The 27,019-nt window shown below is 34.0% G+C and overlaps 1 long non-coding RNA gene across 1 annotated transcript in view; it reads right to left on the bottom strand.

Moving 5' to 3' along the window:
- LOC116420160 overlaps positions 1-27,019 on the bottom strand; it is a 57,669-nt gene that overhangs the window by 12,483 nt on the left and 18,167 nt on the right. The window contains exon 2 of the long non-coding RNA XR_004230436.1: positions 7,549-7,656. This is a non-coding gene — a long non-coding RNA (uncharacterized LOC116420160). The remainder of the gene's footprint in view (positions 1-7,548; positions 7,657-27,019) is intronic.

Genomic DNA, 27,019 nt, shown 5'->3' with positions numbered 1-27,019 from the left:
CCTAAATGTATAACACTGGCATTATTGCTACAATATGCTTTTATGTGAATCATATCCCTGATCTCCTTCAACAACCCTGGGAATTAACTATAAATCTGGGGTTCATTGAGCTCACAGTTCCCAGCAGAAATAAATCCATCTCTAATATACCCTAAGGAATTTTCTTTCACTGAAAGCATACCACTATTATTCTTACTCCCCATCAAAAGCCTAGAAACATTTAAAGATTGCCTTTCTTACTCACTGTTTTCTTAAATACTGTTTCTTGAATGCTCCCTCTTTCTGATAATTTCCCCTCTTTCCCTTTCTCAGTTCTAAACTAACAATGGTTTAGATTTAAAAGAGCAAAGATTCCTGGATTTGGAATCAGAAAAACCTATATTCAAATCAATCAAATCTCACCCCCTTTCACTTAAAAGTTGCCTGATCCTGGGCACGCAAATCTCTTTTAATCTAATTGTATTTCAAAGTAATTCATTTGAAAACTATGGATTAAATATGGTCCTGGAGTGAGAGGACCTGGTTTGAAATCAGATCTTTAATGCTTACTATTTCTGGTTTCTTTAGGCAAGTCACTTAGACTGTTTCTTTCTTGGGGGACAAATTAGGTAGTTTTTGAGACCCCTTTCAATTCCATGACTCTATGAATTTATGAACCTTGCAATTTGTATTGATAGAGGGAGATTCCAGAGTGAGAAATCCTCTTTACTAAGGAAATCATAAGCCTTTCATATATTTATATATTACTATTTGACAGTTCCATGTAGGAGAAGGATCACTGGCCTTAATTGGTCTTCCTACAATTAGTTTGGCAAGCATTTTTAGACCAATGCATGACTCCAGTCAGGTCTAAAAACATTCATGACAATCCTGGAGCAGAAGAAAATTATGCCCTTTCCTCACTATTTTTTTTTTGTTTTAGAAAATATAGTTTTTGTAAAAATATTTTTAACATGAGTTCATCATTGTTTTTAAATTAATTAAATACATATTTTTAAGTTTGATCAGCTTTAAATTCTAATATGGCAAGTATTGATAAATGTAACATTCATAAACGAAAGTTCTTTGTGGTCCTCAATAATTTTTAAACATATGAATGTATCCTGAGATAGAAAAAAATGGAGTACTGATGTTCTAAGATGTAGATGGAATTATTAGATTTCCATTTTTACCCTTGTAGAATTAGGACTCAATGATAAAGATTTAAAGTGTGGAGCAAGGAAGCAAGGGGAACAAGAATTCTAATGCCTACAACAAAGTTTCCCTTAATCCACTGCATGTATTAATACATTATGCAAATAAACCTTTTGAAAATTTAGATTAAGAAGGGAACTAGGTACTTTTTCCCCAGAGATGGAAACACTTAAATCTTAGATAAAATGCTTTACATAATTCTTGCTTCTATTGTACTAATGCTACCTCTAGATGAACTTTGGAATTCCATATTACCAGCACTCAGCTTCTTTTCCTTTCTGCCTGCATACTTGTATTACAAATATTATATATTAAATAGATTATCTAAGAATTTATTCTTCCACTACTTTATATATTTGATTGTTACAAATTAATTCTCCTTACCAAGGTTAATCCCTCATTCAAACAATATGATTCTAAACCATCCTCCCCAACAGATTATCCCCTCTATCAGCCCCATTCTTTCACTTATTTTCAGTCTCTTCTTGTCTGCTCATTTCCAACTGCTTACAACAAGCCCAGGTCTCCTCTATTCTTAAACAATCTCATTAGATTCTTCTGTCCCCAACTAACTAACATCCTATTTCTCTTCTCTTCTTAAAGCAAAACTGCTTCAAAAAGCCATCTACAATAGGTACTTCTATCATCTCTCCTTTCACTCTCTTGTTGCTGTTGTTATTCATTTGTATTAAATTCTTTATGACTCCTTTTGGGATTTTACTTTTAGATATTGGAAATGATTTGCCATTTCCTTCTCCAGTTCATTTTACAGATGAGGAAACTGAGGCAAACAGGGTGAAGTGACTTAGGCAGGGTCACACTCCTAAATATCTAAGGGCAGATTTTAACTCAAGAAAATGAGTCTTCATGACCCCAGACTTGACACTATCCTCTGGGCCCACCTAGCTGTCCTTTCCTCTCTTCTTAACCCTTTACAATCCAGCGTTTGATGTTATAATCCACTAAAATTGCTCTCCTGGGGCAGTTAGCAGTGGATAGAGCAGAGCCTGGATTCCAGAAGACCTGAGTCCAAATCCAGCCTCATACAGTTAATACTTACTAATTATATGACTGGGCAAATCATTTAATCCTAATAATTGCCTTTCAAAAAGTTGCTCTCTCCAAAATTGCTAATGACCCTTTAGTTGCCAATTTCAATGGCCTTTTCTCAATCCTCATTTTCCTTGATCTCTCTGCCATCTTTGGCACTATAAAGCACTCTTTCCTCCATGATGTTTTCTTCTCTTTAGGTTTTGAGGAGACCATTCTCTCCTGAATTTCCTCCTATCTATCAGACATCAGTTTCTGGGTCCCTTTTGCTTGATTTTCCTCTAGATCATACTCTCTAACTATAGAAGTAACTCTGGATTCTGCCCCGGATCATCATCTGTTCTAGATTACTTCACTTGGTGATCTTCTTATCAGTTTCCATGTATTTAATTATCATCACTAAGCTGATGATTCTCAAATATATCCTGCTACAAATTTTCTACTCATCTTCAATCTTCCATTTTCCATTTACTTTCAAACTGGAAGTCCAGTAGACTTCTTAAATTCTTCTTCTATATTACTTCGTTTGATGATCTTATCAGTTTTCATGTGCCTAATTACCATTACCATTCTGATGATTCTCAAATCTATCTATCCTGCTACAAATTTTATGCTCATCTTCAACCTTCCATTTTCCATTTCCTTTCAGATATCTCAAACTGGAAGCCCAGTAGACATTTTAAACTTTTCTTCTGTATTATTTCACTTGGTGATTTCATCAGCTACCATGTATTTAAATATCATCACTAGGCTGATGATTCTCAAATCTGTTTATCCTGCTGCAAATTTTCTGTTCATCTTCAATCTTCCATTTTCCATTCCCTTTAAGAAAACTCCAACTGGAGGTCCAGTAGATATCATGAACTCAATATACCCCAAAGAGAATTCATTTTTTCCCCCTAAACCCTGCCCACCTCTAACTTTCCCTGCTATTGTAGAAGGCAACACTATGTTGCCTCAGACTCTAAGTCTGAGTCAGACTAAGTCCCTCAGACTCAAAACCCAGGCATCATCCTGGATTTCTCCCCATCTCTCACCCCGCCCCCCCCCACATCCTAATCCAATTTGTTGCCAGGATCTATTGATTTTACCTTATCAACATCTCTCCAATGCGCTCCCTTCTTTCCTCTGACACTGCCACAACTCCATTGCAGGTTTTCATTACCCAAGGCTCGATTATTGCAATATCTTACAAGTGAATCTGCCTGCCATAAGTCTCTCTCCATTCCATTCTCCATTTAGCCACTAAAGTGATTTTCCTAAAGCAGAGATCTGATCATGTCATATACAATTTATCTTTCCCATAAACTTAAAGGACTTCTAAGAGAATTACAAAATGCCCTGTTTAGCATTTAAAAGCCTTCACAATGTAATCCCTTCTACCTTTCTTCTTATACCTTACTCCCAGACATGTACTTTTTGATCCAATGGCACCAGCTTTCTGGCTATTCCACTAACAAGACTTGATTCAGGGCACTTTCTCTGGCCATCCCTCATGCCTGGAATGCTCTTCTTCCTTCACTCTACCTACTGACCTCCAAGGCTTTTTTTAAATTGCAATTAAAACTTCACCTTCAATTAGAAGACTACCTCAACTCCTCTTAATTTTAATGCTTTCTTTCTATTATTATTGCCTATTTATTCTATTTATAGTTTGCTTTGTATATATTTATTTGCATGCTCTTTCCTTCACTAAATTGTAAGTTGCTTGAGGGCAGGGATTTTCTTACACCTATTTTTTTTAATCTCCAGTGCTTAGCATTCTTCCTGGCACATAGTAGGTATTTAGTAAATGTTTATTGATTTATTTATTAATAGGTATGCTAAGATTTTATTCTAAAGAATATTACATAATCAGTAAAAGTGTTTGCTTGGTTAAAAGTAGTAAACATTAACATATAAAATACAAAATAATCTAGGAAAAGAAGAGGAGAAGAGAAAGTAAGGGAGAGAGAAAGGGAAAGAGAGGGAGAGGGAGAAGAGAGGAGAGGAGAGTAACCTTACTTCATATTAATTTTCACATGCATCTTCTCCATTCTTCATATTAATAATTTCCTATTACTCTGTTTAGCCATCCTTAATTAGCAGTTTATCTTTTTTCTTTCCAATTCTTTGCTAATCAGCTCTTTTTGTAGTGACAACATTGAAAAATGAATGGATGCCCATTAATTGGGAGATGCTGAATAAATTATGGTTTATGAAAGTAAACCATAATTTGCTTCTTATCATTTTATGAGACAATGTAGCTTATAATCTTCTACGATGCTTCTTCATAATATTTTATAAACAAATTAGGACCAGCATTTGATGATGCAAGTTACCTGACTTCATCTCCCCTCCCTTCCCCCCCTCCACTTCTCTATCCATGCAGCTTGATTAGCCTCAATTTCCCAGCTTCAGGTTCTGGGTCTGGGGACATAAAAGTTTCATCTGTGGTTTCTCAGACTTGATGGATACCTAAAAGCACTTGACTTGAAATATTCTGATGAAGTTATACTAAGTTCTGACTGCACAACTTTCCAAACAGAAACTAAAGGTACATCCATGAAAGCTAAGTACCACTATGTCATGGTACTTACTGTTCATCCTTGCCTAACTTAAATCAAGTAAATCTCTTGTTTAGTGACTCCTGAGTGCCTCATTTCTTCCCAACATCTAATCTGAACTAGAGGATAATGGGATTACATAACTAAAACACAAGTTTATATTCCAAACTGATGTTTAGAAATAAGTTTGATTAGTTCTTTTAGTCTCCTCATTAATTTACATTGGTCAAATCTCTGTTCAAAATCATTATTAATAGATGTCAATATACATATGTACATGTATCTTCTATTTGGGGGTATCAATTACATATTTAAATAGGTTTGCTGGAATTGTTTTAATTGCACATCATATCTTTTTCTCCATTTTATTCTTTCCTCCAGTTTTATATTCATTTTTAATTCTTTTTCGCTAATAAATAAAATTCTATATACAGACAGAAGATTCGGACATGATTCCCACATCACTAACTAGTCATTTCCTATTGGTTGAAATAGAGTACATTTCTTGTTTTAACATTATTTCTGATTTTTTTTTTCTTGGAGAAACTCTTCATACTATACCTGTTCAAATCTTTGACCTTTCTCATTCCTGAACCGGGTTTTCTCAAGTTCCCCCCACTGCTTTCATTTATGCTGAATTTGCACAGATGTGTTTTAGTATCTATCAGTGGGAGACACCTGTCCCATCAGGCAGCATGCATGGTCCTAAATGCACCAGCAGGTATCCTCATTAAGAGCATCAGTGTGAGCAGGGGCTTTAAGGTGCTATCTACACAAACCACAAGGTGGCACCAAAAGCTTGAACTACACCAGCTCATTATCAACTGAGCAAGACCAGATGTAGCTTCCACTCTTCACCTACCATGAACTTAGCAGGACTCTGGGTTTGTATTCCAATTCCAATGTAAGGATGTGAATTAGTTCCCTCAGAACTATAACTTTTCAAACTTCTTTAGCTTCCATTATTCTTTAAACCCAAAGATTTAACTAAATGTTTGAGTAAATGAAGTTTACTAAAAAAATTTCTAATTCCTACCCTTTTTTCTGTATCCTGTCACTGAGCAAGTCTTTGGGAAATTAAGGAAAAGGTCACATGAAATTTTAACAGGATGCAAAGAAAAAGTAAAGGTCAGGAATATGGAATGCTTCTCAGAAAGAAGAGTTTTATCAAAATATATATATATATATATATATATATATATATGATCTAACCTAGAAAAATCGAATCTAGCTTGTGAATCTAGCTTTGCTTTTACCAAGCAAAGTAAAATTGAGACTGGAGTTCAGTCAATAGTCAATAAACATTTTAATATTGTGCTGGTCATTGTGCAATGTTGAGGATACAAAGAAAAGCAGAAGACAACCTGTCTCTTTCTTCATGAAATATATAATTATATGGAGTTGAGTGATAATTGATATAAATTGATATGTAAGGCCAAAACTGGCTGCCAAACATTTTTTCTCTTTTTAAATTTTTTTTTTTCTTAATAATACTCTTAAGGCTTGAATTAATAGAATGGTTGATTTGTTTCTTAGGTTTTCTCCTCCTATCTTGACACATTTGCAAATTTGTTAAATTTAAATTTTGTTACATCTTAAGTTTTAAACTTTTCTCCTCCTTCCCTTTCTACCCTATACTAGACATGGCCACCATTTTACACAGACCTGTATATGTTCAAAATCCTACTACGCATATTTCTGTTTATCAGTTCTTTTTCTGGAAGGAAGCACCTTCCTTCATAGGTCCTTTGTAGTTGATTAGAATATTTCTAATACTCAGAATAGCTTAACCATTCACAGTTATCTTTCAAACATTATTGCTGTTACTATACACAATGGTCACTTGTTTTACTCATTTCCCTCCATTATTTCATGTAAGTCTTTCCCATCTTTTTTTCTTTTCTCTAAAATCAACATGTTCATCATTTCTTACACCATAGTATTCCATCACAATTTGTCATGGTGACAAATTTTATCATTTGTCACAACTTGTTTAGATGGGCATTTCCTCAATTTCCAGTTCTTTGTCACCACAAAAAGGATTAATGTAAAATATTAGAACATATAAATTCTTTTTCTTTCCCCAGTCACCTTAGGAAAAAAAAAACTAATATTATTAGGTCAACGGGTATACACAATTTTATGATTCTTTGAGCATAATTCCAGATTGTACTTTAAAATTGTTGGATCAGTTCACAGTTGTATGTGTGCAATACATTTTATTTCCTCATCCAAAGCACCCAAAATGCCTTTTCATATTCTTTGACCGTTTTTGACAAAGTTCTCTATAATATTTGAGATAGGGAACCATTATCTGAAAAACTGTCTATAATTTCCCCCCAATTTTCTGCTTTCTTTCTAATCTTGACTGCATTATTTTTATTTGTATGGAAATTTTTTTCACTTGATGTAACCAAAATTATTCATTTTATATCTCATGATGCTCTCTATCTCTTCTTTATTTGCAAATTCTTCTCCTATTCCTAAGTCTGATAAGAAATAAGCTCTATGCTCTTTTAACTTACTTATGATATCTCCCTTTATATCTAGATCATGTATCCATTTTGACCTTTCCTTGGTAAATTATATGAGAGATTAATCTATACCTAGTTTTTGCCAGACTGCTCTCTAGCTTTTCAACAATGTTTACCAAATATTGAATTCTTACCCCAAAGCATTTAATTCTTTTAACTAATTAATTTATTAAAAGTAATTTCCATATGTTATTCCTAAGGAACATGACAAGTATAATTCCTACCTCTTGATGTTCTTATTTCATTTTTTCCCCTCTCATCTTTTGCTCCATATCACTCCACTCATATCCCAATTTATAACCTGAATCAGAAATTCATGCCAGGCATGGGGCCTGCAAAGAGAACAAGAATAATATGATTTCATTATACCACTGGTCTTGTTAGCTGTCAACATAAGTTTTCTCATCAATTCAATTCAAAAACATTTATTTGGGTCCTACTCTGTAAAAGACACTATTGTAAAAATCCCTTCCCTCAAGGATTGAGATCTTCTATTACAGAATAAAACTGTTGGATAAATATATAACCTAATAAAATTAAATACATATGTGTTTTTGATAAAATATATATAAATTACAAGTATACAGAAAATGGGAAAAATAACCAGTGATTATCAGAAAACCAAATGGGAAAAATAGCAAGTGATTATTAGGAGAGCATATTTTTGTTAGAGAAAGATTAGTAGAATTCACAAAACTGGAAGAGACATTAGAGACTATTTGGTTCACCTCCCCTGAATTTCAGACAAGGAAACAAACATTTTCCCTGGAAGAGTTCTTTAAATGCTAATTTCCCCTACTGCTCAACAAAAGTTCAGTTTTGCTCCACTTTTCAGAAACACAGCAATCAACTAATGCACACAAAAATATATGGGCATATCAGCAGTGCTTGCACTACTAACCTAATGAGTTGGTTGTTTTTTCAACATATAAGATGTATAACTAAGGATGACATTAGTTTATCATGTTTCCCTTTTATTTTTCCATTTATTTTTCTAGATATTCACTTTACAATTCATTCCAGTTATAACTCTACAAGATCCCAAGCAAAAAGCTAGAAAAGTGAAAAACTCTATGTATCAAATTATCTGTTTGACTTTTTCTCTTTTAACTAAGTTTTAGACAAAATCTATGTAGATAAGAGCTGTGTAACCATTATTTGGGGTCAATATAGAAATAAGACTATTTTGATCTGTAGAAACATGTTTGTAATTAAGATAAAAATGTTGAATATGTTACTTCTGTGAGGGGGGTTTTCTTTCCATTGTTAACTCACTAAGATGTCAACTCATCTAAAAAGTTAAACTTTCTAGCAAATACATCTAAAAACAATGTGAACATGTGAGGACATGATTTTTAATATTGAGAAAGCAGGATAGCACATTGTTATCAACCTATGTAATGGAATTCTAATGCAAAGATGAGATAAGATGTGTGATTTTATTCATGCAAGGAATTCTCAATTAGGAAACTTCTTAAACCAATCCCTTTCTATGAAACTCAAAGTCCTAGAGAGTTTCCTGGGACATTTGTTTTGACTTATCTGAGATCACAAATCCAGTATAAATCAGACACAGGACTTAAACCCAGGTCTTCCTAACTCTGAACCTAGTGCTTTATTTATGATACTATACTGCTCTATTCAATCTCAATACAAAATCTATAGATAGAAAATAATGGTCTATTTAATATCACCCAATATTCTTTAAAAAAAACCTAAGCTTTCAAAGATTTTAGGACTTGAATTATGGGAAAATAAAATTGAAAATTTGGATTTATTATATATAACCAGATTGAAGAATCCCTAATGGGTAAGACTGTAATTAAGAAATGAGGCCTTTATCAGAAACATTTGCAATAAATATTGTTTTTCAGGTTTCTGTTTCCCTTTTAACTTTGGTTGCATTGGTTTTGTTTATACAAAAGCTTTTTAATTTAATAAATCAAAATTAACTATTTTTTTATTTTGTAATGCTCTCTGATTTTTTCCCTTCCCTTTCTACCTCTCAGTAGACTATTCCTTGCTTTTCTAATTTATGATGTCACTCTTTATTTCTAAATCATTTACCATTTTGAAATTATCTTGATATGTGTTGTGGAGGTATTGGTTTATATCTTGTTTGTCTCCTTTTATTTTACTGATAGCTTTTTAATGTCGAGAAAAAGTGAAGATTCCCAGAGTTTTAAGTGAATTTTTTCTATCAATTTAGGGTAGAACATGAACAGAAGAAGCTTAGGATAAACAGGCATTGTTGGTTGCAATCTTCCTCATTGGAGAAATCATGATGAAGTTCATAGATCTATTTGAATATTTGAATTTTTATAAGTTTACACTAGTGTCAATTTACCTCTTTTAAAATAAATAAAATACATTTATTCCTGATATTTCCGCTGATAGACTAATGCCCCCGTGATCCAAATTTTACTTACCTAATAATTATGCAGTATACTTAATTTTTTCCCCAATTCATAGACTCTGCTTTGGAGTGAGAATGAACTTGGAAATCATCTGTACAATCTCTTCATTCTTCAAATGAGAAAACTGAAGCCTAAAAAGTATAGGTTGAGACTCATCCAAGTTGAAAGTAGGGGTAAATAAATAAGGTCTAGGAGTTCAAATGAGAATCCCTGTCTCCAAATCCAGTGCTCTTTCTACTAAAATACAATTCCTTTGGTAGGTAAGAGAAAATAACACCTAACCTGATGATTAATTTACTTTGTCTTTATGATGTTCTAAAATGATCATTTGGTATGCCTGTCATAGTCTGAGAAAGAGCAACTGCTTCAAAAGTTGCATCGGCTTTTGGTAGATATGGAGATTTCCTATATAATCATCAAATTTTCAGAAAAGGAGAAGAAATAACTTCCACTTTAAAAACCAGTTTATTTCAGAATAGAGCTAAATCAAATTTATAAAGACTTTATAAAAACCAAAGGAAATAGATGCTGCCTAGCAATTAAGAATGTAACACATGGATGGCGAATCCTTGAGACCAGATCAAAAATTTGGTTAAAAGCCCGGGGATAATTTGTAAAGAAAGAAGCTAATACAAATGAGTAAGGAAATGACAGCAGAAAAAGAGAAATAATAGAAGACACTCTTTTGCAGTACATTTTTCATACTTGTGGGAAGCAACAGCCCATTCACCATACAAATGAAAACAAATGTATGCCATGAAGAACTATTTCTAAAGCAGTTTCTCAAAATGGCCATAGTAGGAGGGATATGTTTAGCTACAAATAAGGATATGGCAGGATTAAAAGATTGTACTTATCAAATGAAGAAGATATGATTAGGAAAGGCCCAAATAGAGACAAAACTTTATTCTTCTCCCTTTTAAGATAAGCAGAAATTACTGAGAGGGCCATAACAAATTTATGATAAAGAACATTAGCTCAGAAGCTAAATATGTACTCTGCCCAGAGAAGAGAGGGCCTGGTCTCTAAAAAGCTTGTAACAATAACTTCAGAAGCCAAAACTAGAATTATAGCAATAATAATAACTCCAAGGGGAAGAGACCATAATAAAAATTATGACCAAAAACAAAAATATGACATAAAATGAAAGAGACACTCTGAGAGAAAGTGTGGGTTACACTTAACAAGTGTGTGGTGGATTTGATTAGAATCTGTAGTGTTTTGGTGCATCTATAATATGGATATTATCCAAGAGAGTACTTCCTCCATAGGTAAGACAAAGGAAAATATAGAGTTATAAAAGGAAAATCATGATCAGACTTAATGGATCTTAAGAGAAGGACTAGCTTCTTCCCACAGAGACCAAGGGACAATGAACACTTCCAAATTCCTTTACCTTGAAGCAGACCAAGACTAATTCAAGCCCTGATTTCACCATAGTCAATGGTTTCCTTGTTAAGTTCCAATGGGGAATGTAGCTTGTGGGGAGGAGAGGCAATCCCTCCTATCTGGGAATTAATCATTCATATTGTAAGGGTTGAAACATCATATGTTGGCTTTATTAGTCATTGACTTACAAGTATCAGATACAGTAAGAAAAAATAAGAAAACACCCTCAAATCAAACCTAGATAAATGGTTTCAGGGAATCTGATACTCCAGGCTGAGAAACATAAGAAAGACTAAAAATTGTACATTGACCAGAGGACCCAAAGCAAGTAATGGCCATATTGGAATTAAATGAAGTAATGATTGGGATGGATCTACTAGGCACTATCTGATGTGGTTTCATCTTCCCTAAAATGAATTGTAAATATGCTACATTATAAAATCAAAAGAGAAGGTAAAGAAATCACTGTCATTTGGAAGAATGTAATAGAGCAAAAAGTAATAATTAAGGGGGGGGGGGGATAATTCCTTATCACTCTCCATTGTGACTGAGAAAGAAGTTGATCAGTGAGTGGAAATTTATAGTAGATAATACCAAGCTTTATACTAAAACTGAACCTATAAAGGAAGCCCTCTAAAATATTTCAGACATGATTGATGAAACTAAAAGACTTAATGGGCTTGGATTTTTAGCTATATATGTTCTATATGTTTTTCAATATGTTCTTCTCAGTTCTAGTGTTGATATTATCTAGAAGGTGATCTAAAATCTGCCTGCTATTATTGAGTCATCTAATCATACTAATATTATCTAGTAGGTGATCTAAAAATCTGCATTATGATACTAGTATGATCTAATCACCTAATCTGTAATAAATAGCACTAAGTCTTTTTATGATGGAAGAAGTAATGAATGAAGAGACAAAGAATTGGATTGGTATAAAGAAAATGTAAATAAACACTGAGTAGATACTCTTTGAAGTGTTTACGGGGAGATATGCTCAGGGAAATCACAAGTTGGGAAGGCAGGAGTCAGTTGCCATCTGTATCTATGGAGGAAGTACTCTCTTGAGTAATGCCTATATTATAGACCCACTGAAGCATTGAAATCCACCAAGTATTTGTTCAGTACCTACTAAGTGCAAGGAACTGGAAAACAAAAAACAGTTCCTGCCTTCAAGAAGCTTAAGTTTTCAATCACTTTTTTAAAATTATCTACACTTAAGATTAATAACAAAGCACAATAATTTATCTATTCTATTTACGGTATTTTGGTATTGAAATGATTTCAAAGTTATTCTATGACATTTTCTTGAAACAAATAAGACATGACAAACTGATATGCTTGAGGTTTTTAAATTTTTTTTCATACTTTTCATCTTTTAACTCTTTTTCATTAATTTTAGTATGTTGTAAAACATGAAGCATTCACTTCATATTTGCATGTTCAAATTTTGGTACATCATTATAGAGATTGTCTGTCTGCTTGCTTCTATCTGTCTGCCTATCTTTGCTTCTATTTTTATTTTTTTAATTAAAGCTTTTTATTTTCAAAATATATACAGGGATAATTTTCAACATTCACCCTTACAAAACCTTGTATTCTAATTTTCCCTCCCTTTCCCCCCATCCTTCTTCTAGATGGCAAGTGATTCAATATATGTCAAACATGTTTTGTGCCTCTCTCTCTCTCTCTCTCTCTTTCTCTTTCTCTGTCTGTTTCTCCCTCATTTGTCTTATTTCCTCTTCCCCCATCTCTGTTTCCCCTTCTCTACCTCCATCTCCTCCCTCACCTCCATCAATTTAAAAAGAACCCTAGCATGTAATTGGAACTAAGTTCAATGAATGCTTTAAATTTAACCACAGAATTTGATCTTCCATTTGTGGACATTTTTCTTTTAAATGAGGCAGATTTTATGACTAGTGTGAGAATTTGAAGAAAGCACCCAGAAAACTGTATTTTTCATTATTATGATACAAATAGTTCAATGTCAATTAAAAATTGGAAATTTTTATTTTCCCTGCCTCTTTGAGTCTGAAGTGTCATTCTTATCAAGTATCTGTGAATAGGAATGTCATGTACTTTTCTTTCAATTTTCTTCTCTTCACATAGAATAGATACTCTTTTCACTCACATAATTTCCTATTTCTCTATAATATTCTTACTTTAAAATGGTCCGTGAATAAAGAGTTTAGGCTATTTGAATGGTATTACTTACATTTAGGGGTTTCTAATTTTTTTTTCCTTTTCAAGAGAGCAGTAATGACCAAGCAGTCTGAGTATTGTCCTAGATCACTAACATGTAAGGAGTACTCTTGCTATCCATGAAAGCCCTATGGCCTGCCAGCCCCATTTGAAAGGTAAAAATGAAATTTCCTGCCCATCTCTTGGTGCTTGCCTTTCCCCCATTTCTTTACTACACCTTACCTCACTCCTGTTTCCCCACTCCCCTTAATTTCTATAGTGCATTTGTATATAACCAGAATATATTATCTTATGTCTTTCCCTCACAGTCCTCAACTAAAGAATTGAAAATGGATTATTCTCAGGTAGCAAAATGTGGACACTAGGAGGGGAAAAGATTTAAAGTTGGAAAGACTTCCATTGCCATGTAGTTCAAAACCCTCATTTTATAGATGATGAGACTGAGTCATAGAGAGTTTAAATCACTGTCCAAGGTCATATGATTATTAAGTAATAAAGATAGAGTCAAAAAGAGTGAGGAGTTAAAGGCAGAAGAGACATTTATTATTTCCAAAGGTAAGCTATCAAATGTTTAACAGTTATAATCCCAAAAAAAGTATCCACTATAAACTTTTAAGATTAATCTGTACTGTCATCACTTTTTATGTCTAGACAGTCAACAAAACAATCAACAAAACTTTGATTATTAGTTTGTTTATTTCTGAGACATAAATGCTCTAACTGAAAACTGAACAATTGAACTAGCTCCAGAACATCCATGATTGTTTTACTCTTCACCTTCTCTCCCCATTAGCTGGTATCAAGAATCTAAGTGAATGATGAAACCTTTCAAATTTAAATCAATTAGGACAGAGTTTAGAGGGTTAAAGTGAATTCTACTTTATGTCGATTGCCCCCAAGATGCCTGTTTAAAAACACTTCCTTTCTCCAAAAAATAAAAATAAAAAGAATATAGGTTTATTGAAAGGGAAGAATGAAAGAGCAAGATTGGAGATTAAATACTAGCATACTGATTGAGTTTCTGGGAAGATAGCTAGGAGAGAAAATGGTCTTCCTTATTCTAGAGATCTTATGTACTGTCTATGTTCTTGGCTACCTCTGCAAGAGCAAAAGGTCTGTTACCTAGAAGAATGAGTCTAAAGGCAACTGACTTGTTATTAACCCAATCCCCAGCTATGTATATGATATCACCTGAAGTTACTTTGGGAGAAATAGATTCCTTAGAAAGGGTTTTTAGGGAAATGGTATCACCAAAAGAAATGGAATTTAATTCAATGCAAATGTCTAGAACATAGCTTCTTAACTTGTGATCCATGACCTTTTAAAAATTGATAACTATATTTTACTATATTTTGATAACTATATTTCAATATAATTGGTTTTATTTATAATCTTATGCATTTTATTTTACACATTTAAAAACATCATTCTGAGAAGGTGACCAAAGATTTCACCAGACCCTCAAAGAGGTCTGAGACAAGAAAACAGTTAAAATCCATGGTTTCATATAAATACATTGGAGTTTTTTCCACATTTGGTAAATTACAAACAATATTTGACCACTCAAGGGAGCATATTAGATCAATAGGACTGGGAGTAAATTCTACCTTACATGGGACAAAAGGAAAGGAAATTATAACAGTTGAAAAATGATAGAATGGGTTTAGTCTTACAGTTGCACATGAGTGGGGGGGAGGAGACAGCAAAGGGAAGAAGTTATGCCTTGCGTAATAATTATGGGTAGAAATGAAGGAGGCAGGCTGTTGGGTGGGAAGTTACTTGAAGGGACATGTTAACAATAGATGTGTGGGAAGTAGAATAGGGAGAATTGTGCGCTGAAATGAGAAAAGCTACTATTTTTTGTTTTCCATTCAGCCCATTAGTTGTCATCTAACGTTACTTTTTTAAAACAAAACTAAGAAAATTATTAAGCTAAATGATTTCATAAATTATGTAAAGCATTATCTCCAAAGGAAACTAAAGAAAAAAATAATCCAAATAAAAAGGAAAAAAACCAATTCAATCAAATCTGACACTTTATTTCTTTGCCAATTTGCCTCTTCTTCACCTCCCAAAAAAATTCTGGCTGAATTAGAAATGTAGGAAAACCAGGGTTATAGAAGAAATACTGAACCAATCCCACACTTGGATAACATAATCAAAATCCAGTAATTGAGGTTTATCTTCCATTGTATTATAATTAATTCATTTGTCACTGAGAGGGAAAGGAAAAGAGTATAGGCAATTTTATATTAAAATGCATTGAAAATTCATGGCAACAGCAATATAAATTTGCACTACATAGTTTCATACAGCATGATAGTTTTCATTGAGATCTTATAAACCCACCAAAGCAATCAATGCATGAATAGATTAAATAAAAGAATTAGTGGATGCTTACCATGTGATACAAATATAAAAATTAAGATAGCCCTTGCCCCTAAGGACCTTATATTTCAATAGCAATTGATAATGTAAATAGAGGAATAGTCAGAGAAGGGTGATTTGGTTGGGAAAGACAAGAGTTGTAAGAGGAGCCATAGGCAGTTGATAAATATTTCCAATAGCAATCATAGCACTGATTTGAGTACTATTCCAGATTTGTAAAGCATGAAAGGGAAGGGGGAAGTATACATACAAAGCCATGGAAGACTGAGAGGTCCAGTGGTCCAGAGGTTTGAATGGATGGCAGATAGAGCAGATGGAAAAAATATAGTAAGGGTAGAATACGAAGCATACCTGGGTTTGGCTAGATTGAGTGGGATATGGGACATATACAACAATCAGGAAGACATAGGCCCTCAGTTGGAAGTAATCAGAGCTAAGAACCAAAGGACCCAAAAGATTTTAGATGGCAAGGTGCAATGCTTTGGAAGATATACCAAGAGGCAGAGTTAAGGCAAGAAGATGGCCTGGGTTAAGTATAATATAACCATTGTGTAGAACTCTATCCTATCACTTCCTAATAATATAATTTTGGGCAAGTCACACAACTTCTCCCAGGTCTATTTTTCTCATCTGTTAAATAGGGAAAACAATTTCCATGGCAACTATCAACCTCACAGGACTGCTAATTGAGATGATGAATATAAAAAGCTTTTCAAAGTGCCATATAATTTTGATTTAATATTATTACATTATATATGTACATATCTACATATCTGTATTTATACAAAAGGTGTGTGTTTGTGTGTACGTTTGTATGAGTTATATGTGGGAATTGCCTAAATGTAGTTATGGAAAGCCACTGATAGGTACAATCTGAAGTCTGGATTGTCCCTGAGGAGAAGAGAAGCACCAATATAATAACTGAAGGGAGGGGAGTAGGAAGGGAGAGATAGTTCCTGAAACACCTTTAGGCTGGCTATTTTTTCCCCAAGGTCACTCGAGGAATACTAGACTAAAAATACATATCTGCTCAAATGAAATAATTTGATATAGAGGTATAAGTGACTCAAAATAAAAAAAACCTCTTTCTTCATCACTCTTAAGGAAGGAGATAACCCCAAGCTTATACCCTCTGGCTTGGCCCCTTTCCATTAATTTGCACTCTCTCCCTCCCTCCCTTCTTTTCTTTCCCTCTCCCCTTCTGTACTTACCTTTTTCTCTTTCCTTCTGATCCTTCCTCTCTCTCTCTCTTCTTCCCTCTCTCTCCTCTTTCTTTTTCCCCTTCCTCTCCCCTTCTGTACCTTCTTCTTCTTCTCTCTCTCCTTCCCTCTCTCTCTCCTCCTTCTTTTTCCCCTTCTTCTCCCCTTCTGTACCTTCTTCTTCTCTCTCTCTCCTTCCCTCTCTCTCTCTCTTCCTTCTTTTTCCCCTTCCTCTCCCCTTCTGTACCTTCCTCTCTCTTTCTCCTTCCCTCTCTTCTCCTTCCTCTCCCTCTCCCACTCTCTTGTTCTCTCTCACTCTCACCATGTCTCTTCCTCCCTTCCTCTCTAGAATTGATTTCTGAAAGCGTCTGAAGACTTGACCTTCAATTGTCTTGAAAGAGAATGTTTCTCTTCTCCAAAAGCCTTAGATTCAGTGTCATGTCAGTGTTCTCTCCACCAATCCACCAAAAAGAAATTTTTATGTATATGCAATAACAAGCAAAATGCCCCAGGCTGAGTTTGAAATATGTATTAAACTTCTGTGTATATTTTAATTAATAATCTTAAATATACTTTTTAATTACACAAAGGAATAATAATAAAAATGTTGGTCTCTTTTGTGCCTTTTTTAAATGATGAGTAGGAAACAATACATTCAACCACTACTTTATCAGTATAGGATATGATTGTGGTAGTATTTTGCTCCAGTAGACCCTGAACAGATTTTTTTCTACTTTGGATTCATTCTAATCAATAATTAAATCAACATAAGAATGAAAGACAAATTGGAAATCAATGTAGTTTAAAAACAATTCCCCAAACAAAGGTCAGATATGAAATCAAATTTTAAAATTCTATTTACATCAGGGGAAAAAAAATTGAGAAAAACATAGGTATGTTGTATATATGTGCCCGAGAAAAGAACAACTGAGACAGACCCATATTATCCTAGAATTCTTGCAATTTACTGGGCTCCTGGAAAATATTTATTTGGGAGAAAAATCTAAATAAGCTGATGTTTCAGTTTAAAATTATAGAAGAGATTAAGGTCATAGGGAATGTAAAAGTCTTCTGAAAAGTTAAATGGAACTAACATCTTCCCAGTTTCCTAGAGATCTTGAATTTGTATTAGTGTTATGAGATTAAGGAAAATGTTTTTCTTCTTCACCTTTGGGATGTATGTGTGTTCTTCAAATCTAAACTATAGATCAACTATAGATTACAAATTGTTATTGGGACTGCAATACAATGAAGTCAAATTCTAGAGCATTTAATAGTGAAACTGTTCTGTTTAGCATTTAGATTGCATTTTACCGAAATTTCTCTTAGTTACTTTTTACTGAAGTCACCGCATAGAGAAGCATGGAAATGCTTTTTTTCATAATTGAAGATATTCAACTGTAGCTAGTTGCTTAGGACTCCAAGGTTTGAATTTACAATAACCAGGTTTATCTGGAGGAAAGGATTCTTTATGCAGCTAAGCAGCCACTTGGGCTTCATTTGATTCTACCTGCAATTTCTTTAGGAAACTTCAAACTTTAATTTATGTCTAATTCTCCACAGATTGGGCTAAGAAGGTTTTATAGATCCTATATAAACATTCAAGGGAACTAAATATGATGGATACAGAATAGACTTGATTTTATCCCACAGGAAAAGCAAAACATAGGATTGACAGCATCCCCTCAATCACATGATAAGTTTATTGGTAAAATATCAATGTTCTCCTGAATTCTATGTACCTTTCAAGAACCAATACGGGTCTCCAAATTTAGAGTACTAATCTAATAGTTTGAATTCTCCCCAAGAGGAAAAGAAACTGAATTGCTAACAAGGCAATTTCTCTCTTCAACAAACTTGAACCTAGAAAGGTAATAGAGGAATTTCTGTCACTTGCAATTCCGCTGTCACATGTTCAATCCTCTTCTGTCAAAGAAACTCGGTTTGAAGCTCTTGCATTTAAATCCTATCTCTTCCTGATACTAGCTTTTAGGACCCATGCATGAATCTGCAAAATGTTTCTATTCCTGCCTCCCAAGGGCTCTGCTGCCACCATCTCTTGGGTCATATAATGTTATCTTTTCCTGGGGCCATACAGTGGAGAGCTTTGAACCTCCCTTTCCAACATTGGTACCTCTAGGAAAGGTGAAAAATTATCTGATTCCATTGGTTTCATCTACCTGAGATTTAGATCTCTGTCACCCTTTCTCTGTCTCTTTCTCCTTCTATCTCTCTGTCTCTCTATCTCTATCTGTGTCTCTCTCCATGTCTCTGTCTCTGTATGTCTCTCTTTCCTTTCTTCCTTCTCTTATCTTTTTTTTTTTTTGTTCCTGCCTCTGTCTCACTCTGTGGGTCTTTCTCCTTCTGTATCTCTAGATAGACTTTGCCTCTCTTATTTTTTTACAGATCTAGTACAAAGGAATGTACCTCAGAAACTGTCTAGGCTAACCCCCTGATTTTCCAGATGAGGTAATTGAGCCTCAGTGAAGTTAGGAGCTTGGTCCATGGTACTATAGGAAGTATCAGAGGCAAATCTGAAACTCATTTCTTTTGCTGAACCATGAAAGAACAATTAAATAACCCCAAATGCCCAAACTTAATTACCAATCCTCATTTGAGTGAGTCAACAAATACTCAGACCCATAAGGAATGAAATTATAGATGTATTAGAATAATTGAAATCAAATATTTGACTCATCTCTGTTTTTTCACTAGCTGCGTGACTGTGAACAAAGCATTTAACTGCTGCCTTAGTTTACTCTGCTGTAAAAGAATAATAAAAATACCACCTACTACCCAAGTCTTTTTTAAGGATTGCAAGATAATATTTGAAGTGCTTAGCACAGTGACTGTCACATAGTAAGTGCTATATAAATGCTAGGTCCTCCTGTTTCTCCTCCTCTTCCTTCTTGTTTCCAAATTTGAAGGCTTCCCTCAAATTCTTGAAATATAATGAGATGTTAAAGATCTCTTTTGCCTAATCCTTTGAACCAAATAATAATAGTAACAATAATAATAATAATCCTATATATTTTTGTGATCAAATCAACCTGCATTTACTTAGTGACTTTTTAAGAATAGTGCATGATACTGTATCACTAAATAAATGTTGGTTGACTTGATAACAAAAGTATACAGAATCATTATTATTATTAACTCATAGGCTACTGAGGTATCTATCTATATTTGATTTTACAAAGCACTTTCCCATCTATTAAATCATTTGATTCTTAGAATTACCCTCTGAGACAGAAGATCAGATGATATTCTCATTATTCAGATAAGGTAACTGAATCTCAGATTCTGAATTATTTAACTAAGGTCACACAACCAATCTCCTGAGATGGAGTCAGAACAGAGTCTTATAATCTTCTGAATCTCACCTTCTCATCATGCTCTCTTCTCCTAACAAACCCTAAAATCTCCCAACTACAACAACAGCTCCAACAAATATCACAAGTGATCTAGACTTTGTAGAGATCAGCAGACAGGCATAATTTACCGTCCTTCTGGGAAAAAAAGCCTAACGTATTCATCGACACTAGGAGACGTACAGTGGTGAGGAAATATATAGTTAAGCAATGAAAGTCATTGTGAGGCAGCTAGGTGGCATAATAGATAAAGCTTAGGCAGACCTGAGTTGGAATTCTGTCTCAAATATTTTCTAAAAGTGTGATCCTGAGCAAAATCGAAACCTCTATCTACCTCAGTTTCCTTATTTGTGAAACAGAGATAATTATTAGATCCTACCTCCCAGAGTTGTTATGAGAACAAGATAAGAATTATAATATTCAAAGCACTTTGTAAACTTTAAAATGTTAGGGAAATATCAACTAATAATTAGCATTATTATTCTAAATTTCTAAAATTTATTTTTTTTTATTTAATAGCCTTTTATTTACAGGATATATACATGGGTAACTTTACAGCATTAACAATTGCCAAACCTCTTGTTCCAATTTTTCACCTCTTACCCCCCCACCCCCTCCCCTAAATGGCAGGATGACCAGTAGATGTTAAATATATTAAAATATAACTTAGATACACAATAAGTATACATGACCAAAACATTATTTTGCTCTACAAAAAGAATCAGACTCTGAATTATTGTACAATTAGCTTGTGAAGGAAATCAAAAATGCATGTGTGCATAAATATAGGGATTGGGAATTCAATGTAATGGTTTTTAGTCATCTCCCAGAGTTCTTTTTCTGGGTATAGCTAGTTCAGTTCATTACTGCTCCATTAGAAATGATTTGGTTGATCTCGTTGCTGAGGATGGCCTGATCCATCAGAACTGGTCATCATCTAGTATTGTTGTTGAAGTATATAATGATCTCCTGGTCCTGCTCATTTCACTCAGCATCAGTTCGTGTAAGTCTCTCCAGGCCTTTCTGAAATCATCCTGTTGGTCATTTCTTACAGAACAGTAATATTCCATAATTTTCATATACCACAATTTATTCAGCCATTCTCCCTGATGGACATCCATTCAGTTTCCAGTTTCTAGCCACTACAAAAAGGGCTGCCACAAACATTCGTGCACATACAGGTCCCTTTCCCTTCTTTATAATCTCTTTGGGATATAATCCCAGTAGTAACACTGCTGGATCAAAGGGTATGCACAGTTTGATAACTTTTTGAGCATAGTTCCAAACTACTCTCCAAAATGGTTGGATTCGTTCACAACTCCACCAACAATGAATCAATGTCCCAGTTTTCCCACATCCCCTCCAACAATCATCATTATTTTTTCCTGTCATCTTAGCCAATCTGACAGGTGTGTAGTGGTATCTTAGAGTTGTCTTAATTTGCATTTCTCTGATTAATAATGACTTGGAGCATCTTTTCATATGACTAGAAATAGTTTCAATTTCTTCATCTGAGAATTGTCTGTTCATATCCTTTGACCATTTTGCAATTGGAGAATGGCTTGATTTTTTATAAATTAGAGTTAATTCTCTATATATTTTGGAAATGAGGCCTTTATCAGAACCTTTGACTGTAAAAATATTTTCCCAGTTTATTGCTTCCCTTCTAATCTTGTCTACATTAGTTTTGTTTGTACAAAAACTTTTCAGTTTGGTATAATCGAATAAATTTCTAAAATTTAGATTTCAAATCTGGATTTTTAAAATTCCAGATTAAGGGTCTATTCAAACCATATGAAAAAAAAGGAGGGAAAATCAGAAACTTTATGAGCAAAATTACAGACCACTTTTCACACAAATTAAGTCTGATCTAACCAATTGGAAAAATATTAAATGCTCTTGGATAGGGCGAGCAAATATAATAAAGATGACAATATTACCTAAACTAATCTATTTATTTAGCGCTATACCAATCAGACTCCCAAAAAACTATTTTAATGACCTAGAAAAAATAACAACAAAGTTCATATGGAAAAACAAAAGGTCAAGAATTTCAAGGGAATTAATGAAAAAAAAATCAAATGATGGTGGCTTAGCTGTACCAGATCTAAAATTATATTATAGAGCAGCAGTTACCAAAACTATTTGGTATTGGCTAAGGAATAGATTAGTTGATCAGTGGAATAGATTAGGTTCAAGGGATAAAACAGTCAACAAATATAGCAACCTAGTCTTTGACAAACCCAAAGATCCCAGCTTTTGGGATAAGAACTTACTGTTTGATAAAAATTGCTGGGAAAATTGGAAACTAATATGGCAGAAACTAGGCATTGATCCATACTTAACGCCGTACACCAAGATAAGGTCAAAATGGGTTCATGACCTAGGCATAAAGAATGAAATTATTAATAAATTAGAGGAACAACGAATAGTTTACCTCTCAGACCTGTGGAAGGGGAAGGACTTTATGACCAAAGCAGAACTAGAGATCATTACTGATCACAAAATAGAAAATTTCGATTATACCAAACTGAAAAGTTTTTGTACAAACAAAACTAATGCAGACAAGATTAGAAGGGAAGCAATAAACTGGGAAAATATTTTTACAGTCAAAGGTTCTGATAAAGGCCTCATTTCCAAAATATATAGAGAATTAACTCTAATTTATAAAAAATCAAGCCATTCTCCAATTGAAAAATGGTCAAAGGATATGAACAGACAATTCTCAGATGAAGAAATTGAAACTATTTCTAGTCATATGAAAAGATGCTCTAAGTCATTATTAATCAGAGAAATGCAAATTAAGACAACTCTAAGATACCACTACACACCTGTCAGATTGGCTAAGATGACAGGAAAAAATAATGATGATTGTTGGAGGGGATGTGGGAAAACTGGGACATTGATTCATTGTTGGTGGAGTTGTGAACGAATCCAACCATTTTGGAGAGTAGTTTGGAACTATGCTCAAAAAGTTATCAAACTGTGCACACCCTTTGATCCAGCAGTGTTACTACTGATCTCCCAAAGAGATCATAAAGAAGGGAAAGGGACCTGTATGTGCACGAATGTTTGTGGCAGCCCTTTTTGTAGTGGCTAGAAACTGGAAACTGAATGGATGTCCATCAGTTGGAGAATGGCTGAATAAATTGTGGTATATGAAAATTATGGAATATTACTGTTCTGTAAGAAATGACCAACAGGATGATTTCAGAAAGGCCTGGAGAGACTTACACGAACTGATGCTGAGTGAAATGAGCAGGACCAGGAGATCATTATATACTTCAACAACAATACTAGATGATGACCAGTTCTGATGGATCAGGCCATCCTCAGCAACGGAGATCAACCAAATCATTTCCAATGGAGCAGTAATGAACTGAACCAGCTACGCCCAGAGAAAGAACTCTGGGTGATGACTAAAAACCATTACATTGAATTCCAAATCCCTATATTTATACCCACCTGAATTTTTTATTTCCTTCACAAGCTAATTGTACAATATTTCAGAATCTGATTCTTTTTGTACAGCAAAATAACGGTTTGGTCATGTATACTTATTGTGTATCTAATTTATATTTTAATATATTTAACATCTACTGGTCATCCTGCCATCTGGGGGAGGGGGTGGGGAGGTAAGAGGTGAAAAATTGGAACAAGAGGTTTGGCAATTGTTAATGCTGTAAAGTTACCCATACATATAACCTGTAAATAAAAGGCTATTAAATAAAAAAAGGAGGGAAATCTCCTTTCCTGCCCTTGGATCAATTTGGAAAGGCTTCCTGAAAAGGAAGCTTTTGGTTCCCTGAAGAAGCCTCACTGCAAAAAGCAAAGCAAATTGAGTAGTGGAGTGAGCACTGGATTAGAAATTAGAGGACCTGAGTTTGAACTGCTGCTATTATCAACTACCTTGTGGCTTCAATTTCTTTATCTGTAAATGACCATGTGGGACTGAATAATCTCTAAATTCTCTCCTAGTTTGAATTCCTATGATTTCAGTGCTTTTCATCTAAGCACATGCTCCAGAAAGTTATTGATATTCATTGGCACATCCTGGGAAAGGAAACAGAATTAATTATATCAGAAGTTCACCCACTTGTTACAGGTCAACCTCACTCAAAAGAACAACCTGTGATTCTACTCCTTGACATATAATCTATCAAATGCTATTCTTTCCACCATTATTGATCATAACATGAAATTGATTTCTTGAGGAAACAATGGAAAGGGTCAGGAATTAACCTTTAAGTTTCTGGTTCTTTTTCTTAGGGGACATCTACCAGCTGTTATTTCCCAGACTGGTACTCTTGGATCAGGGGTCCACCTAATAGTTATCAGAACACTTCAGATGTGAAACTGTAATATCTCTCAGACTAATACCTTTCTCAAGAGGAAAAATCGAAATTCTGGCATCAAGTTTCCCTACCACTGAGATATCTGCCACATAAACACGTGCAACATGCTTTTAGATCCAGATAACAGGATCATAAATCTGTCTGATTTAACCAGAAAGAAGCTTAAAATATAGAAATTGAACATGAGAAATTATCCACTAATTGAGCTCAGTGTAACAACAATCCAATGGATTATCCTCTTTTGGAAAATTTAATGAGTTTTATTGTTGTTTTCACTTTGAAAGGAATTGGATCTATGATTTCACTGAAATATGGAAGTCTTATATGAGGAAAGGAAATTTCTCCCCATGTCAGTAAGTATCTATTATATGCTTTACAGCTTGAGAGTGCCTGGTGTGCTGCAGAATGTACCAGAGATAAGATTTAAATTTAAATCTTCCTGGTTTAAGGACTGGCTCTCTATCTCTTATATAAAGCTACCTCTCCTTGCTTTTTTTGGAGGGGGATGGGAGAAGTGGATGTAGAAATCAGGGCCAGGATCATACAGATAAAACACATGTCTGAGGCCAGATATGAACTTACCTGAGCAGGGGATCTATCCACTGCTCCACATAGCTGCCTCCTCTCTTTGTTTTAAAAGAAAATCTAAACTCAGGAAAAAGATGCTCTAAATCCTTCCACTAAATGTGTTGCATGGCAGAATTGTTATTAGGACTAATAAGAAATAGAATTGTTAAAGGAAGGAATAGAATTTTTTTTAATTTCATATGAAGACCATATGACCTTTATAGCCTATATCCTTTATTTATGCATTTGCATCTACAGGACATGTTCCATAAAGGTCATATAGATTTTTCAGCCCAGGATGTTTCTTGGAGAATTAAGTACTGAGGCAGTACTTTCAATTCTAGTAGCTCATTACAAATAATGAAAGTATTACACATCCTTCCTCCACTGAAAAAGTTAACTAGAGCCACATAAAAGTACCTTTGAAATTATTCATTTAGAGATGAAAGAGACTTAATATCAGGAAATTATTTGAATTTACAAAAAAAATTGCTTGTAATATTAAGTGCCAACCAATACGTGCAATCTAAATTTTCAGGTGCTATCAGCTGAAATTAAACCACACCTTCCTCATGTACCCATAACCTTTTCTACATTAACTTTTTTTACTCTTTCCACTCATCTCAACTCCAGAGCCTTCCAGCTACAGGACCATGATTTTAGTATATGAACCCATGTAGTTGATCTACAAAAGCAACCTCTGATTCTAAATTTATCAGTTATACCAACTATTTCCTAAGATTCTACAATCTCATTACACATAAACTTCCCTACTCATATCAAAAGAGTCCCAGGCTTCTTGCTCTTTGAGTGAAAGACTGGCTCCTCTAGACTAGCTGAATTTATCTGTAAGTTGAAGGTGATCACTCAACATCTAGGACTAATCAAACAAAAGAAAAGTACTACAGTAAAGAGAGCTATTAAAGTTTCATCAAGCTCCAGAATTTAATCTTACATTAAAAAGGAGATGTCAGAGGTCTCCAACCATTTTTGATGGTATATCCCTTCCAGTAAAAATTTTTAAACACAAAACCTTCAATACTTTGAAAATTATACAAATGAACATGATTCTAAGTTGAGTTTGTTTAATACATTATTTTAATGGCTATCTGAGGTAGAAGAGATATTCCACAATGAGATGTAGTTACAAATGGAAAATGTGTACTATTACTAAATCATGGTATCCAATTTGCAATTTCATTATTTAAAGGGTTTTGAAATTCAATAAAAATTGTCATCTTTTCTGGTATTTCTTACAAACTAATTGGAAGACATCGCATTTTTTGAAATTGGAAGTTATTGCAATTTTAACAAATAGGTTCAAAATCCAATGAATTTTCTCATGGAAAAAAAATTTAAACCAGCTTAAACTGTTCCCAATTTTAAATGTGCATATATGAGTTTTTCAAGGTGACACACATTGTTTTCAGCAACAAAATTATAAAATGATAAAGCATTTTCAAATACCCATTTTTTAAATGTTCTCTCCATAGTACATTTCTTTTTTTGTTAAAAGCCAATCACTTTCCCACTCATGTTTAAATGTCACTTTTCTCTGATGTCTAAAGTAAATGGGAACTAACATAAATATACTACATCAAAAGCCATCCCCCCATCAGTGAATCTGAGAGTGAGAGGATAGATCTCAAAAAGAAGAAATGTGAGCTATTAACAACCATATGAAAGATTGTTCCAAATTACTTATAATAAGAAAAATGAACACAAAATGGAAATCTCCTCTCACAGTAAGGAAAGTAGCAAATGATGAAAGATGAAAGTAATCAATGTTGGAGGAGTTATGAGA

The sequence above is a fragment of the Sarcophilus harrisii genome, chromosome 6 (assembly GCF_902635505.1).
Source record: "Sarcophilus harrisii chromosome 6, mSarHar1.11, whole genome shotgun sequence".
NCBI lineage: Eukaryota > Metazoa > Chordata > Mammalia > Dasyuromorphia > Dasyuridae > Sarcophilus > Sarcophilus harrisii.
This window is presented reverse-complemented; position numbering and strand designations above follow the sequence as displayed.